We start from the raw sequence: 11,374 nt of genomic DNA, 5'->3' as shown, positions 1-11,374 counted from the left end.
CTGTGTCATGGTTGTCTACCTTTTTTGGCTTGCGTGGGTCACAGTGAGCAAACAGGAATTGCCTTGGGCCACATAGAAAATATAGAATAAATTTAATGTATTTAAGTAACAAAGTTTACCTTTTTGTGTATTTTTAAATTAAAGCGTAAAAATCAGAAAGCAACAAAAACAAAACAAAAAGGGATGTTAGATCGTGTTTTTGTGAAACTAATGCATCAGGCTGGTTCAATGGCTGCCAGTCTTAGCGGGCTCTCAAGGTGTTCATCAGAGATTTTGGATGAAATCTTGCTCTTCATGTACTTTATCCTTGACAAACACTGTTCACAAATGTACATACTGCCAAAAAGTGATGACATGAATAAGGCGTGACTGTGAAGCAAAGGATATTTATCTCTGCTAAGGGGGGCTTATGAAAGTCTGGTAAAGAGATATGATGATATTTTTCTTTGAGTTCAATGTCTGATTGCAACTCTACACATTTCAAGTGAAAATCTGCAAGTAATGCATTTATGCCAACTAAAAATGGAGTCACAAATATATATTAAAAAACAATTTTTTTTTGAAATGTTGAAACCTATTCTCAAATTTATTTCTCAAAACGGAAAGCACGGCTGCATATTTTTCAGTGTTCACAGGACTGTGTTTAGCAAATGTATCAATATGCATGAAATTGTATGTTATAACTTGAGCTTGCCATAATTTAAGTTTCATTTTAAACACTCTTATTGTCTGAAACATAGCACAAATAAGGTCATTTTCACTGCAAAGACACATGTTTAATTCATTTGAATGAGCATACAAATCCACCAAAAATGCTAAATCTGTGAGCCATTTTTAGTCTTCAAATTCTGGTACAATTTTTACTTTCGATTCCATAAAGGACTTGATCTCGCTTCAGAAATTATAAAGTCTTTTTAGCATTTTACCCTTTTAGCCTCCTTAAGAAAAGCAAATGATGACCCCATAATCAGCATCCATACTTTTAAGAAACTAGAACTGGTGCAATTTCGGTCCCCTGGACTTTTTGAAGTTCACAGTTTTGATGATGTGTATTTTTTTTATTATTATTACCTATTCTTAAAGCTTTTGCACATAAATTTTCTTGATGCCTGATGCAGCGATATTTCTACACACACAAGCTACCAGTGATAATTTCATCATCTTCTATTAATTCGCAGAATCACAGAATTGCCAGGGTTGGAAGGGACCTCAAGGATCATGAAGCTCCAACCCCCCTGCCACATGCAGGGCCACCAACCTTCCCAGCTAATGCTAGACCAGGCTGCCCAGGGCCCCATCCAATCTGGCCCTGAACACCTTCAGGGATGGGGCATCCACAACCTCTCTGGGCAGCCTGTTCCAGTACCTCACCACTCTCTCTGTAAAGCATTTCCCCCTGACATCCAACCTAAATCTCCCTTCCCTCAACTTAAAACCATTTCCCCTTGTCCTGCAGTTATCTACCCTTTCAAAGAGTTGATTTCCCTCCTGTTTGTAGGCTCCCTTTAGGTACTGAAAGGCTGCAATGAGGTCACCCCACAGCCTTCTTTTCTCCAGGCTGAACAAGCCCAGCTCCCTCAGCCTGTCCTCATAGGGGAGGTGCTCCAGTCCCCTGATCATCTTCGTGGCCCTCCTCTGGACCCTCTCCAACAGCTCCCTGTCTTTCTTGTACTGGGGGCTCCAGACCTGGATGCAGTAGAAGAGGGCTGGCCAGCAGGGACAGGGAGGTGATTGTTCCCCTCTACTCTGCTCTTGTGAGGCCCCATCTGGAATACTGCGTCCAGGTCAGCCTGGAGAAAAGAAGGCTGCGGGGTGACCTCATTGCAGCCTTTCAGTACCTAAAGGGAGCCTACAAACAGGAGGGAAATCAACTCTTTGAAAGGGTGAGTGACAGCAGGACAAGAGGAAATGGTTTTAAGCTGAGGGAAGGGAGATTTAGGTTGGATGTCAGGGGGAAATTCTTTACGGAGAGAGTGGTGAGGTGCTGGAACAGGCTGCCCAGGGAGGTTGTGGATGCCCCGTCCCTGGAGGTGTTCAAGGCCAGATTAGATGGGGCCCTGGGCAGTCTGGTCTAGCATTAGCTGGGAAGGTTGGTGGCCCTGCATGTGGCAGGGGGGTTGGAGCTTCATGATCCTTGAGGTCCCTTCCAACCCTGGCAATTCTGTGATTCTGTGATTCTTCTGATGGAGCCCAGGATACCATTTGCCTTCCGAGCCGCAAGAGCACACTGCTGGCTCATATTAAGTTTTTCATTCATCAAGACCCCCAGGTCCTTCTCCACAGGGCTGCTCTCAAGGACAATTCTGTCAGTCCCTCTTTTTTACCGGCCATCACCAGGGCACCAGTAGCTATACAAGTTGACAAAGGGTAAAGAAAATTGCTTTGATGTATTTTTTTTTTTACTACTTCATACAAATCAAGAGACTTAGTTGTGTTTTTTCAGTGGCATCAAAGAAGCCACTTCTTTACTGATGATATATTTGTTATCAGTACCTTTAATGATAATGGCAAGTAGAGTCATATCGGTAGCATCAGCACCTTCATGGAATTATAGAAACACCAAGATTGAAAAAGACCTCTAAGGCCATCACGTCCCTCCATTCTATCGCCAATGTTTCCCACTAAGCCATGCCACTCAGCACTACATCTAAATGTTTCTTGAACATCTACAAGGACTGGTGTCTCTACCACCCCCCTGGGCAGGTTGTTCCAGCACCTGAACACTCTCAGAAAAGGATTTCCTAACGTCCAACCTCAATCTCCCCTGGTGCAACTCAAGGCCATTCCCTCTCATTGCTCATTACATGGGACAAGAGGCTGAACCCCACCTTGAATCTGACAGCATGTTTCTGCATATAATGAACTTTTCAAATCATGGTCTTTGAAAACTGACATGATTTCCTAGCAAATTAAGCACAGTACCATAGTATATGTCAGCACTGCACTGCGGTCTCCCCATGTCCCTGGGCTGGGCCACTCAGTTGAGCGGAGCTGCCGCCATGATGGCACAGCAGTGGCAATGAGCCATGGGTGAGACATGTCTGCTATCTGAACAAATTGTTGTGTGGGTTGTTCAGCCATTCCAGAGAATCTAAAGTTAGACCAAATAGATTTTCACTAGGATCTCAGTATCAGCACTACAGCAAATGAAATGTAAAGAATCCGAGGCACAACTTTTTTGCTGCACTGCACAAGACAAGGTATGGGGAGGGAGACTACAAGGTGACTCCACATCTTGCTGCCAAGCTACTAGAAGTCATACCAATAACCATTACACAGAACTGGGCAGCTTCAACTGGCATCCCAACATTTCCAGCCTCACAGAGCTGGTTGTGGTAAAAATGAGCACTGCAAACTGAAATTCAAGAGGCCAAGATAAATGTGCTCATGGTCAGTCTCAAAATGCCCAGAGGTCAGATCTTTCTGTGCAAGGACTTACTATGAAAATGTGGATATCTGGAATAGAAGAGCATCTGTCTGAGTGTGACCTCGGGCCTAAAGTTGCTGTGTGACTTAATTAAGTCATATTAAAAGAAGGGACATGAAAGGGCATGGGGGTCACAGCTGTCCTCTCTATGGAAAGCTGGTCTGCCTGAGACTAGCAGAGCTGCTGGCGTGAAAGACCACATGAACTTTTAAATTTCTTTACTTTTGTTGCTCTTTTATTCTGTTTTTTTTTTTTTAATTTTATTTCTAAGTGCTGTTTTGTTCTTTATGGACACCACTTCATGCTCTGTTTTCTCCTGCTTTCCACTGCCTTACCACAACCACCCTCATTCCCTGCCCCTCCTTTGTGTGTGGCCTCCTCCTGAACAGAAGGCCTCTTGAACTTTCTGTCTGTGCATCAAAAGTTGGTGCATGCCAGAAGTGTTAAAACACATAAGCTCTGAAAAACAGAGGCACAAATTAAACTTGAAGCTCCTAGCGAGACAGAGGGGTCAGTTTTGTCTTTGCCAGGTCAGAGCTGTTTCTTTTCAAACCTTACTACGTAGGGTACTAATAAATCTCAGAACTACAAAATATGCACACAGAAGCATTATCTCTGTTCTTGTAATAGGAAGGAGTACAGTGTTTTTAGGCTCTCTTCCAACGATATGCAAGATCTTGTGAACACAAAGGCACAGCACAGCACGCCATTTTCTGGAGCCCGCTGAGGACATTTGCTAACTGCAGGCTAATGGTTGCTCCTGAGCCTTTTGTAGGCATGCAGTGCTCGGCTAATACGTCAGGCTTCCTCTAGGTGGCACACACGGCTCTCCCAAAATCCACGCCCATCCTTGAGATGGCAGCTTTCAAACTGATCGCTGCAACTCTTACAGGGAAAAGAACAGCTCCGCTGGGGCTGGAGCTGATCAAAAACGCCAAGGTGCCGTTGTACCTGCCTGCTCTGCTTTCTGTCATAGTTATGATTTACGTTCAAGTTTTATTTATATGAGAAATGGTGTCTCATTTCTTACAGATGCTAGGATGGGGGCTCATCATGCACCTAGTCTACTTTGCCAATTTCATCTGCTCAGTGTATCTAAAGAATCTCTACTTACTATTTTTCATCTCTCTCATCGGGTTCAATTCCATCTGTGCCTTGTCTGTCCTGATTGCACCAGACAGCACCCCTATATTCTTCCTAGGTCACCTATCCCACTTTTCTCTACCATAATACAAGCTGCTAAATTTTTTTTGAGGGGAAGAGGGAGAAACAGATATGCAGAGAGCCATGTTACAGGTATTAGGAAAATATTTATACAACATTTAAAGTGGTAGTGGTCTTCATTGCTGTCACCTCTAAGCAGCATCAGTGATTCAGTTAATAGTATGCAAGCATGTGATGACAACAGCCTGCCGTGTAGTTGTGCGCACAGTCAGATGTGAGAGGAAAAAGTTAAGATGGCATGGCAAGGAGCAATTTCCTAAGTATTCCAAGATTCTCTGGCTTGTAAGAGCTGAACAGTAAGGAGCTAGCTTTTGATCTTTCACAACCAGCTTTTCGAAAGCAAATCACATTTTGCTAGTCAGAAATTCTCTCCATCCAACTCAGCAGCTGGAAAAGCTACATCTGGCACAGCATCTAGGGGACATCATGTGCTTGACACACAGTGCAGACATCTGTAAATGCCAACAACAAGTGCTGTCCTGCCCTTGAGAGGTTTTCTGCCAGTGATCACTGCTTTGTCATCCAGATACTAAGATTGCTACCAGCTTGGTGGCAGAAAGAAAGACATGCAGTCTTAGGCTGATACTGATGATCGTCTACTGCACAGGTAGTTGTACGTCCAGCTGCAGAAACCTACAATTCAACAAAGCAAACTTTGGTGAGAAACTAACAGAAAGTCTCTAGAGCTGCAAGATGGTAGATTTTAAAGGGGACAGCAAGAGTGTCAAGTATGATCACTCAAATATGCTGGATTAATACATGCTAAGGGTCATTACAAGATTGCACACAGTCTGGAATGAATGCAGTAGCAATCAGTAACTGAAAGGGAAAAGACAAAAAGAGAAGAAAAAAAGAGAAAAGAGAGAAGAAGAGAAGGGAAGGGAAGGGAAGGGAAGGGAAGGGAAGGGAAGGGAAGGGAAGGGAAGGGAAGGGAAGGGAAGGGAAGGGAAGGGAAGGGAAGGGAAGGGAAGGGAAGGGAAGGGAAGGGAAGGGAAGGGAAGGGAAGGGAAGGGAAGGGAAGGGAAGGGAAGGGAAGGGAAGGGAAGGGAAGGGAAGGGAAGGGAAGGGAAGGGAAGGGAAGGGAAGGGAAGGGAAGGGAAGGGAAGGGAAGGGAAGGGAAGGGAAGGGAAGGGAAGGGAAGGGAAGGGAAGGGAAGGGAAGGGAAGGGAAGGGAAGGGAAGGGAAGGGAAGGGAAGGGAAGGGAAGGGAAGGGAAGGGAAGGGAAGGGAAGGGAAGGGAAGGGAAGGGAAGGGAAGGGAAGGGAAGGGAAGGGAAGGGAAGGGAAGGGAAGGGAAGGGAAGGGAAGGGAAGGGAAGGGAAGGGAAGGGAAGGGAAGGGAAGGGAAGGGAAGGGAAGGGAAGGGAAGGGAAGAGAAGAGAAGAGAAGAGAAGAGAAGAGAAGAGAAGAGAAGAGAAGAGAAGAGAAGAGAAGAGAAGAGAAGAGAAGAGAAGAGAAGAGAAGAGAAGAGAAGAGAAGAGAAGAGGGGAGAGGAAACAGCAATCCAGGTTTTATATTATTGCAAATAATTATGGTTTTTCTTTTTTTAACTGAAATAGATATTCCAATCGCATTCCACTCCTACAAAAGCCTTGAGGTAGAAACATAACATTTTATGAAGGACTGCAAAGTGTTAAGAAGCATCTGTGTCTACAGGAATGTTACTTTGGTGCTGTGACAGGTGGGCCCAGTGCCATTTCAGCAGCTACAGAATGTGAAACACTCGTGTTTCCAATGTAATTGCCTCCTTCATGATTATGTAACTCAAAAACAAACACGTGTGCTTGATAGCAGCCATCATGGGCCACCCACAGAAGAAACAGAGCAGCATGTGGTAACTCATATCACCAATGTCTGCTGGCACTGCTGCACCAGCAGGCACAACAGAACTGCACATCCAGTCCATGCACAGCAGTTGCAGTGGGGGAATCAAGAGCAGTCCCTGCCCTGAAGTAGTATGACATTAGACAGTTGCTCAGCATCACAAGTCACCCTGAGCTGCTTTGATTCACAGAACAAAGCATACACACCAATGCAGAGTACCATGCCTGTAGTCTTTTCCCCATATACATGTGGCTTACAATCAGAAAAAGCAGCATCAGTGTGATGAATGTTCTGAAGGACAGCAGAGTTAGAGTGACCATTGCATATGACCAAAGGTAAATAGACATGTTAAGAGGCATATTGTAATTTAATAGCATGAGGAACGAGGCTATTGAAGTAGCTACTTCTATAAGAGTATCTTAAGATTGCAGTCAGTACAGACTCTACTGCCGTCCAAATGGTTGGATTTCCAGCATCATAATGTATTTTCCACTATATCTATATACCCTCTATATCATTTTGTCATGGCTTCTGTAGGAAAATGCTGCATGATACAAATTTAACATGTATTACTATTGTGGGGGGGAGGGAGGGGGGAAGAAGAAGAATTAGAAATGTGCCCAAGTGGGGATTTAGCGAGAGAAACAAAATCATCTACAGCTAGATCAGGTTCAGTCTGACTTTGAATGTCTGCAGGGAAGGGGCTTCCACCACATCTCTGGGTGAACAGTTACAGTGCTTCACCGTCCTCTTCACTCTGTCAGTAGTTTCAGCAGCAAAGCCTGGAGCTGTAATACACACCTTTTGAAAAATTCATTTAAAAAAAAAAAAAAGGGCAGAAGGTAGAACTCCATATTATGCTGTTTCCTATGTTCTATCATCCTCATAACTCAGAAACCTATGCTTAAGCCAACACAACCCTCATTTCCTGCCTTTTGATAGCACCAGTATCTGGGTTTATGCAATTAGGTAGGAGAAAGATCTTGGCTTTTTGCAAAAGGCTTGAAAATATTGCCTCGGCAGATGATATAATTAATAAATAAGCTAACAGTCACAAAAATGTTTGAGTTTTAAAGTATGACAATTTAAAGCATGACTCAAATTGGGCTTGACAACAGCTAGTGAACAGCATATAGCTCCAGTACTTTGCCAGCCCGATTGGGAAGGACAGGCATGGTACGCCTAGCAATTGAGTTTCAAAATGCTCTACTGAGGAGGGTGAGCTAATGGGAAGGAAAAATTCTAATGCTTTTCAATTACTTAAAAATTCATGGACTGGACGAATTAATTTAAGACAAATTCTGTGCAAGTCAGCTCCTGAAATGTGTCTTGAACTCCTTATGTCTCTTTCTCAGAGGTTGAGCAGGCATGGATAGCAAGTAGAAAATCCAGAAACAAACACAGAATTCTTAGGTAGAAAAGTTCCCTCTGCAATCAGCCATTAGGATATCTGGAGAAAAATTAAAGAAATTATGTATTTCAAGAAGTCAGAAATTCACTGGCACAATCCTTACACATTTAAGTAACCCACAGGTACAGAGTGATTTTCTCAGTGCCATGTAGCTACATGGCCGGAAGATGAGCACTATTGCTTGGATTCCAAACTGTTCTGCTATACAGATGCCACAAAGCAAGTTGGACATGTGCTGGACATCTTTCTTGACTGGGTGTCCTAGATTATGCATTCACAATGCTGAAGTCAGCTAAACTTTGAGATGTGAAGGCAAACAGGAGCAAACTAAAAGCTTACATCTAGACAAACATTTCCTCATAATGTGGCTTGTCAGTGTTTTCATTGTACAGATCATAAGGAAAAGGAGAGTACACTTACTGGACCATACACAATCATACATATAGTTCAGGAAACTGCTTCTGGTAGACCAGAATGAATCTTGAATAACAAAAGTAGGAATAGCTTTCAAGGAGATAGTCTGCTAGCATTTGCATGTGCTTGGGTAGCCCACTGCCATTGATTTGTTTTCTAGCTAGAATGCTTCCTCTATCACTGATACATCTGTTCTAGGAAGAAGTTTCACTGGAGACCCCAAGGAAGCAAACATCACATCCAATGCCGACAAATAGACATGGAGCATGTTTTAAGGTCTTCAGTGAGCCTGTAAAGCTTATTATCTTCATTAAGAATAACAGTGTATGCAGAGAACTCATCACAAGCATAGTTAGGCAGACATAAAATTGCTGATTGTGTATTTGTGCAACATTTTGTAGTGCTTGCGTCCACATTGTTTGAAATAATGCAAAAAGAAGAGCAGGGGGAAAAAAAAGAAGAAAAATAAAGAGCCCAATTCTAAGATCTTGTCAATAATACTAAAAATAGACATTATTAAACATGTGATAGCACTTTTAATTCTACCTGAAAGAAATCTAAAGCCCTTATTTTTCTCTTCTGATCTATTTGCTGGCAGATACTTACAGTGAGATGCAGTAAGTAGGAGAGCTGTCCTGTGAACAGCTCATGTGTCTGGAGGCAACTGGAGGAATTTTAGACCTTTTAGATTATTCTCCTTATTTGTATGATTTTATTTTGTTTTCAGAATATTGTACTGTACACCCAACTAGTCCTGTTATCCTCTGCATTTGTACCATCTCCTACAACAGGCCTTGCAGTTCCTCCGGTTCCTGCAACAAGCCCTGTGGTTTCTCCAACCCCTGCAACATGCCTTGTGGTTACTCCAAATTCTGCAGTGGGCCCTGTGGTTGCTCTGACTCTTGCAATGACTTCTGCAGTTGCTCCAGCTCCTCTGATGAGCTCTGCTGCTACTCCAACCCTTGCAACAGATCCTATGATTGCTCTAGACCCTGCAATGGGTCAGAGCAATGGCTTTTTGACAGACCCTGCAGTTACTCTAAGCATTCTGATGGGCTCTGTAGGTGCTGTGAGCGTCACAACCAATCCTGTAGTAACTCCAATCCTCGTGACAAAGCCCACAGTTCAATTACAGAATCAATCAGTGCCAGTATAAGTTGTCCCTATAAGCAAGATGAAAAAAAGTGTCAATGAAAGTCAAAAAGTTTAGTTAGGAGAAGTTAGGAGAAGAAGATGAAGATGGAACAGAGCCATCACAAAATCAGGAGGAAGTGAAAGAGATAGAAACTATTCAAATCCTAATGTTGAATGAGCTGTGAGATTTGTAAAGAGATTACGGCTATTGGTCAGGTGAGTACATAGCCACCTGGCTGCTCTATTGCTGTGATGGTGGGGTCTGGAACCCGTACTTAGCAAGCAGTGAAGCCAAGCAGCTGGGATTTCTTCCTAGGGAGTGTGACATTGACAAAGCAATTGGAAAAGGGACACAGACTTTCACCCTGTAGTGGCAACTCTTGTCAACTGTGAGGGAAAGATAACCCTTCAAGAAATAGTTGGCATTGAACTCAGACAAGTGGTCAATCATGGAGAAAGTTATCCAGTACTTGAGGGAACTAGCTGTGGTAGAGGTAAGGCATGGAATTAACTTTGACAGTAATGCTAACTCCCAAGGTTCAGATGACGTGATATGTATGTGACCTGTGAGAGGCACTGTCATTGTATGCCAGCACCCTGGCAGAAATAAACTGGAATGATAATTAAATGTCAGGTGTGGATGAAGTGGCTAGACTACTTCAATAGTATGTTACTTTCTCTTCCTCCCCATGGGCCTGTGTCTCAGCTGTGGAGAAACTGGTTCAATGGCTCAAAGAAAAAAAAAAATTGGTTTAATGGCTTCTCCACCTGTGCAAACCAGTATTTCATCCATTAGAAGTAAGCGTCTCTCTGCCCAGGAAAGTGGATATAGTATGTACACACCATGTACCATCCTGTGATTTTACCTGCACGACCACAGAAACAATATGAGAAAGTGGAATGGAAAAGCCATCTCAACCCTACTGGCATGACCACATGAATTGCAAGGGAAAACAAATACAAGAGAGGGTCCTTCCAGGAAAATAGTTCCCAGTGGGTGTTCTCCAGATAGAAAAGATGGTCTAATCTTACCTCTGAGGCTGACAATGAGCCTTCTGGTTCTCATGCACAAGGGATAAATAATGAATACAATAACTACAACTGGAGGGGTGCTGCCTCCAGACACATGGAGGAAAGAGGTAATTGGATTTATTGGATTGTGTGGATTTGTTGGTCTGGTACATTTGAACTACAGAAATATGGGCACCTATGCACAGTGTACTCTACTGCTATCAAGTTATAAAGAGGCAAAACCCATCTATATTTCTGGACTGACAAGAGGATCCCAAGATATAAATGTATTAAAGGCCGAAGAGAGACTAACAGGAAATGAGTGGCAAAAGCTGGTCCAGAGGCTCCTTGCATTCTTGATATAGATTATCTCAGGAGAGGATATTTCAAGCATCCCAAAGGGTATCAGTGGGCTTTTTGTATAGCTGCCTTGGAGATGAAGGGCAGTAAGCAGCCGTCTATCTTGCCTGATCTGTCAGAGGACCCTTCTGTTGGAGGGGTGCTAAGAGAAGAAGAACAGCAAGTGCTGATTGCTACTACAGCAGTGCTCCAGTGGGCTCCCAAATTCTCATTCTTCAGCTGATTCACCAATTAGAGAACCAAGGAGTAATCAGCAAGACTCACTCACCCTTCAGGAGTACCATATGGCCAGTGCAAGAGTCCAAGTGGAGGCTAACGGTGAACTATCATGGCCTGAATGAAGTCACACCACCTCTAAGGATTGCTGCACCAGATGTGCTAGAACTTCAGTATGAACTGGAATCAAAGACATCCAACTGGTATGCCACAAGTGGCATCACCTACGTGCTCTTCTCACTGCCTCTGGCAGCAGAGTGCAAGCCACAGTTTGCTTTTAATGGAAGGGGCATCCAGTACACTTGGAATTGACTGCCTCAGAGGGTGAAAACACAGTCTTAGCATTTGCTATGGGT

This window comes from Phasianus colchicus, chromosome Z (assembly GCF_987193195.1).
Source record: "Phasianus colchicus chromosome Z, bPhaCol1.hap1.1, whole genome shotgun sequence".
Classification (NCBI taxonomy): Eukaryota; Metazoa; Chordata; class Aves; order Galliformes; family Phasianidae; genus Phasianus; species Phasianus colchicus.
The sequence above is the reverse complement of the archived record's forward strand: the minus strand, read 5'-3'. Positions refer to the sequence as shown.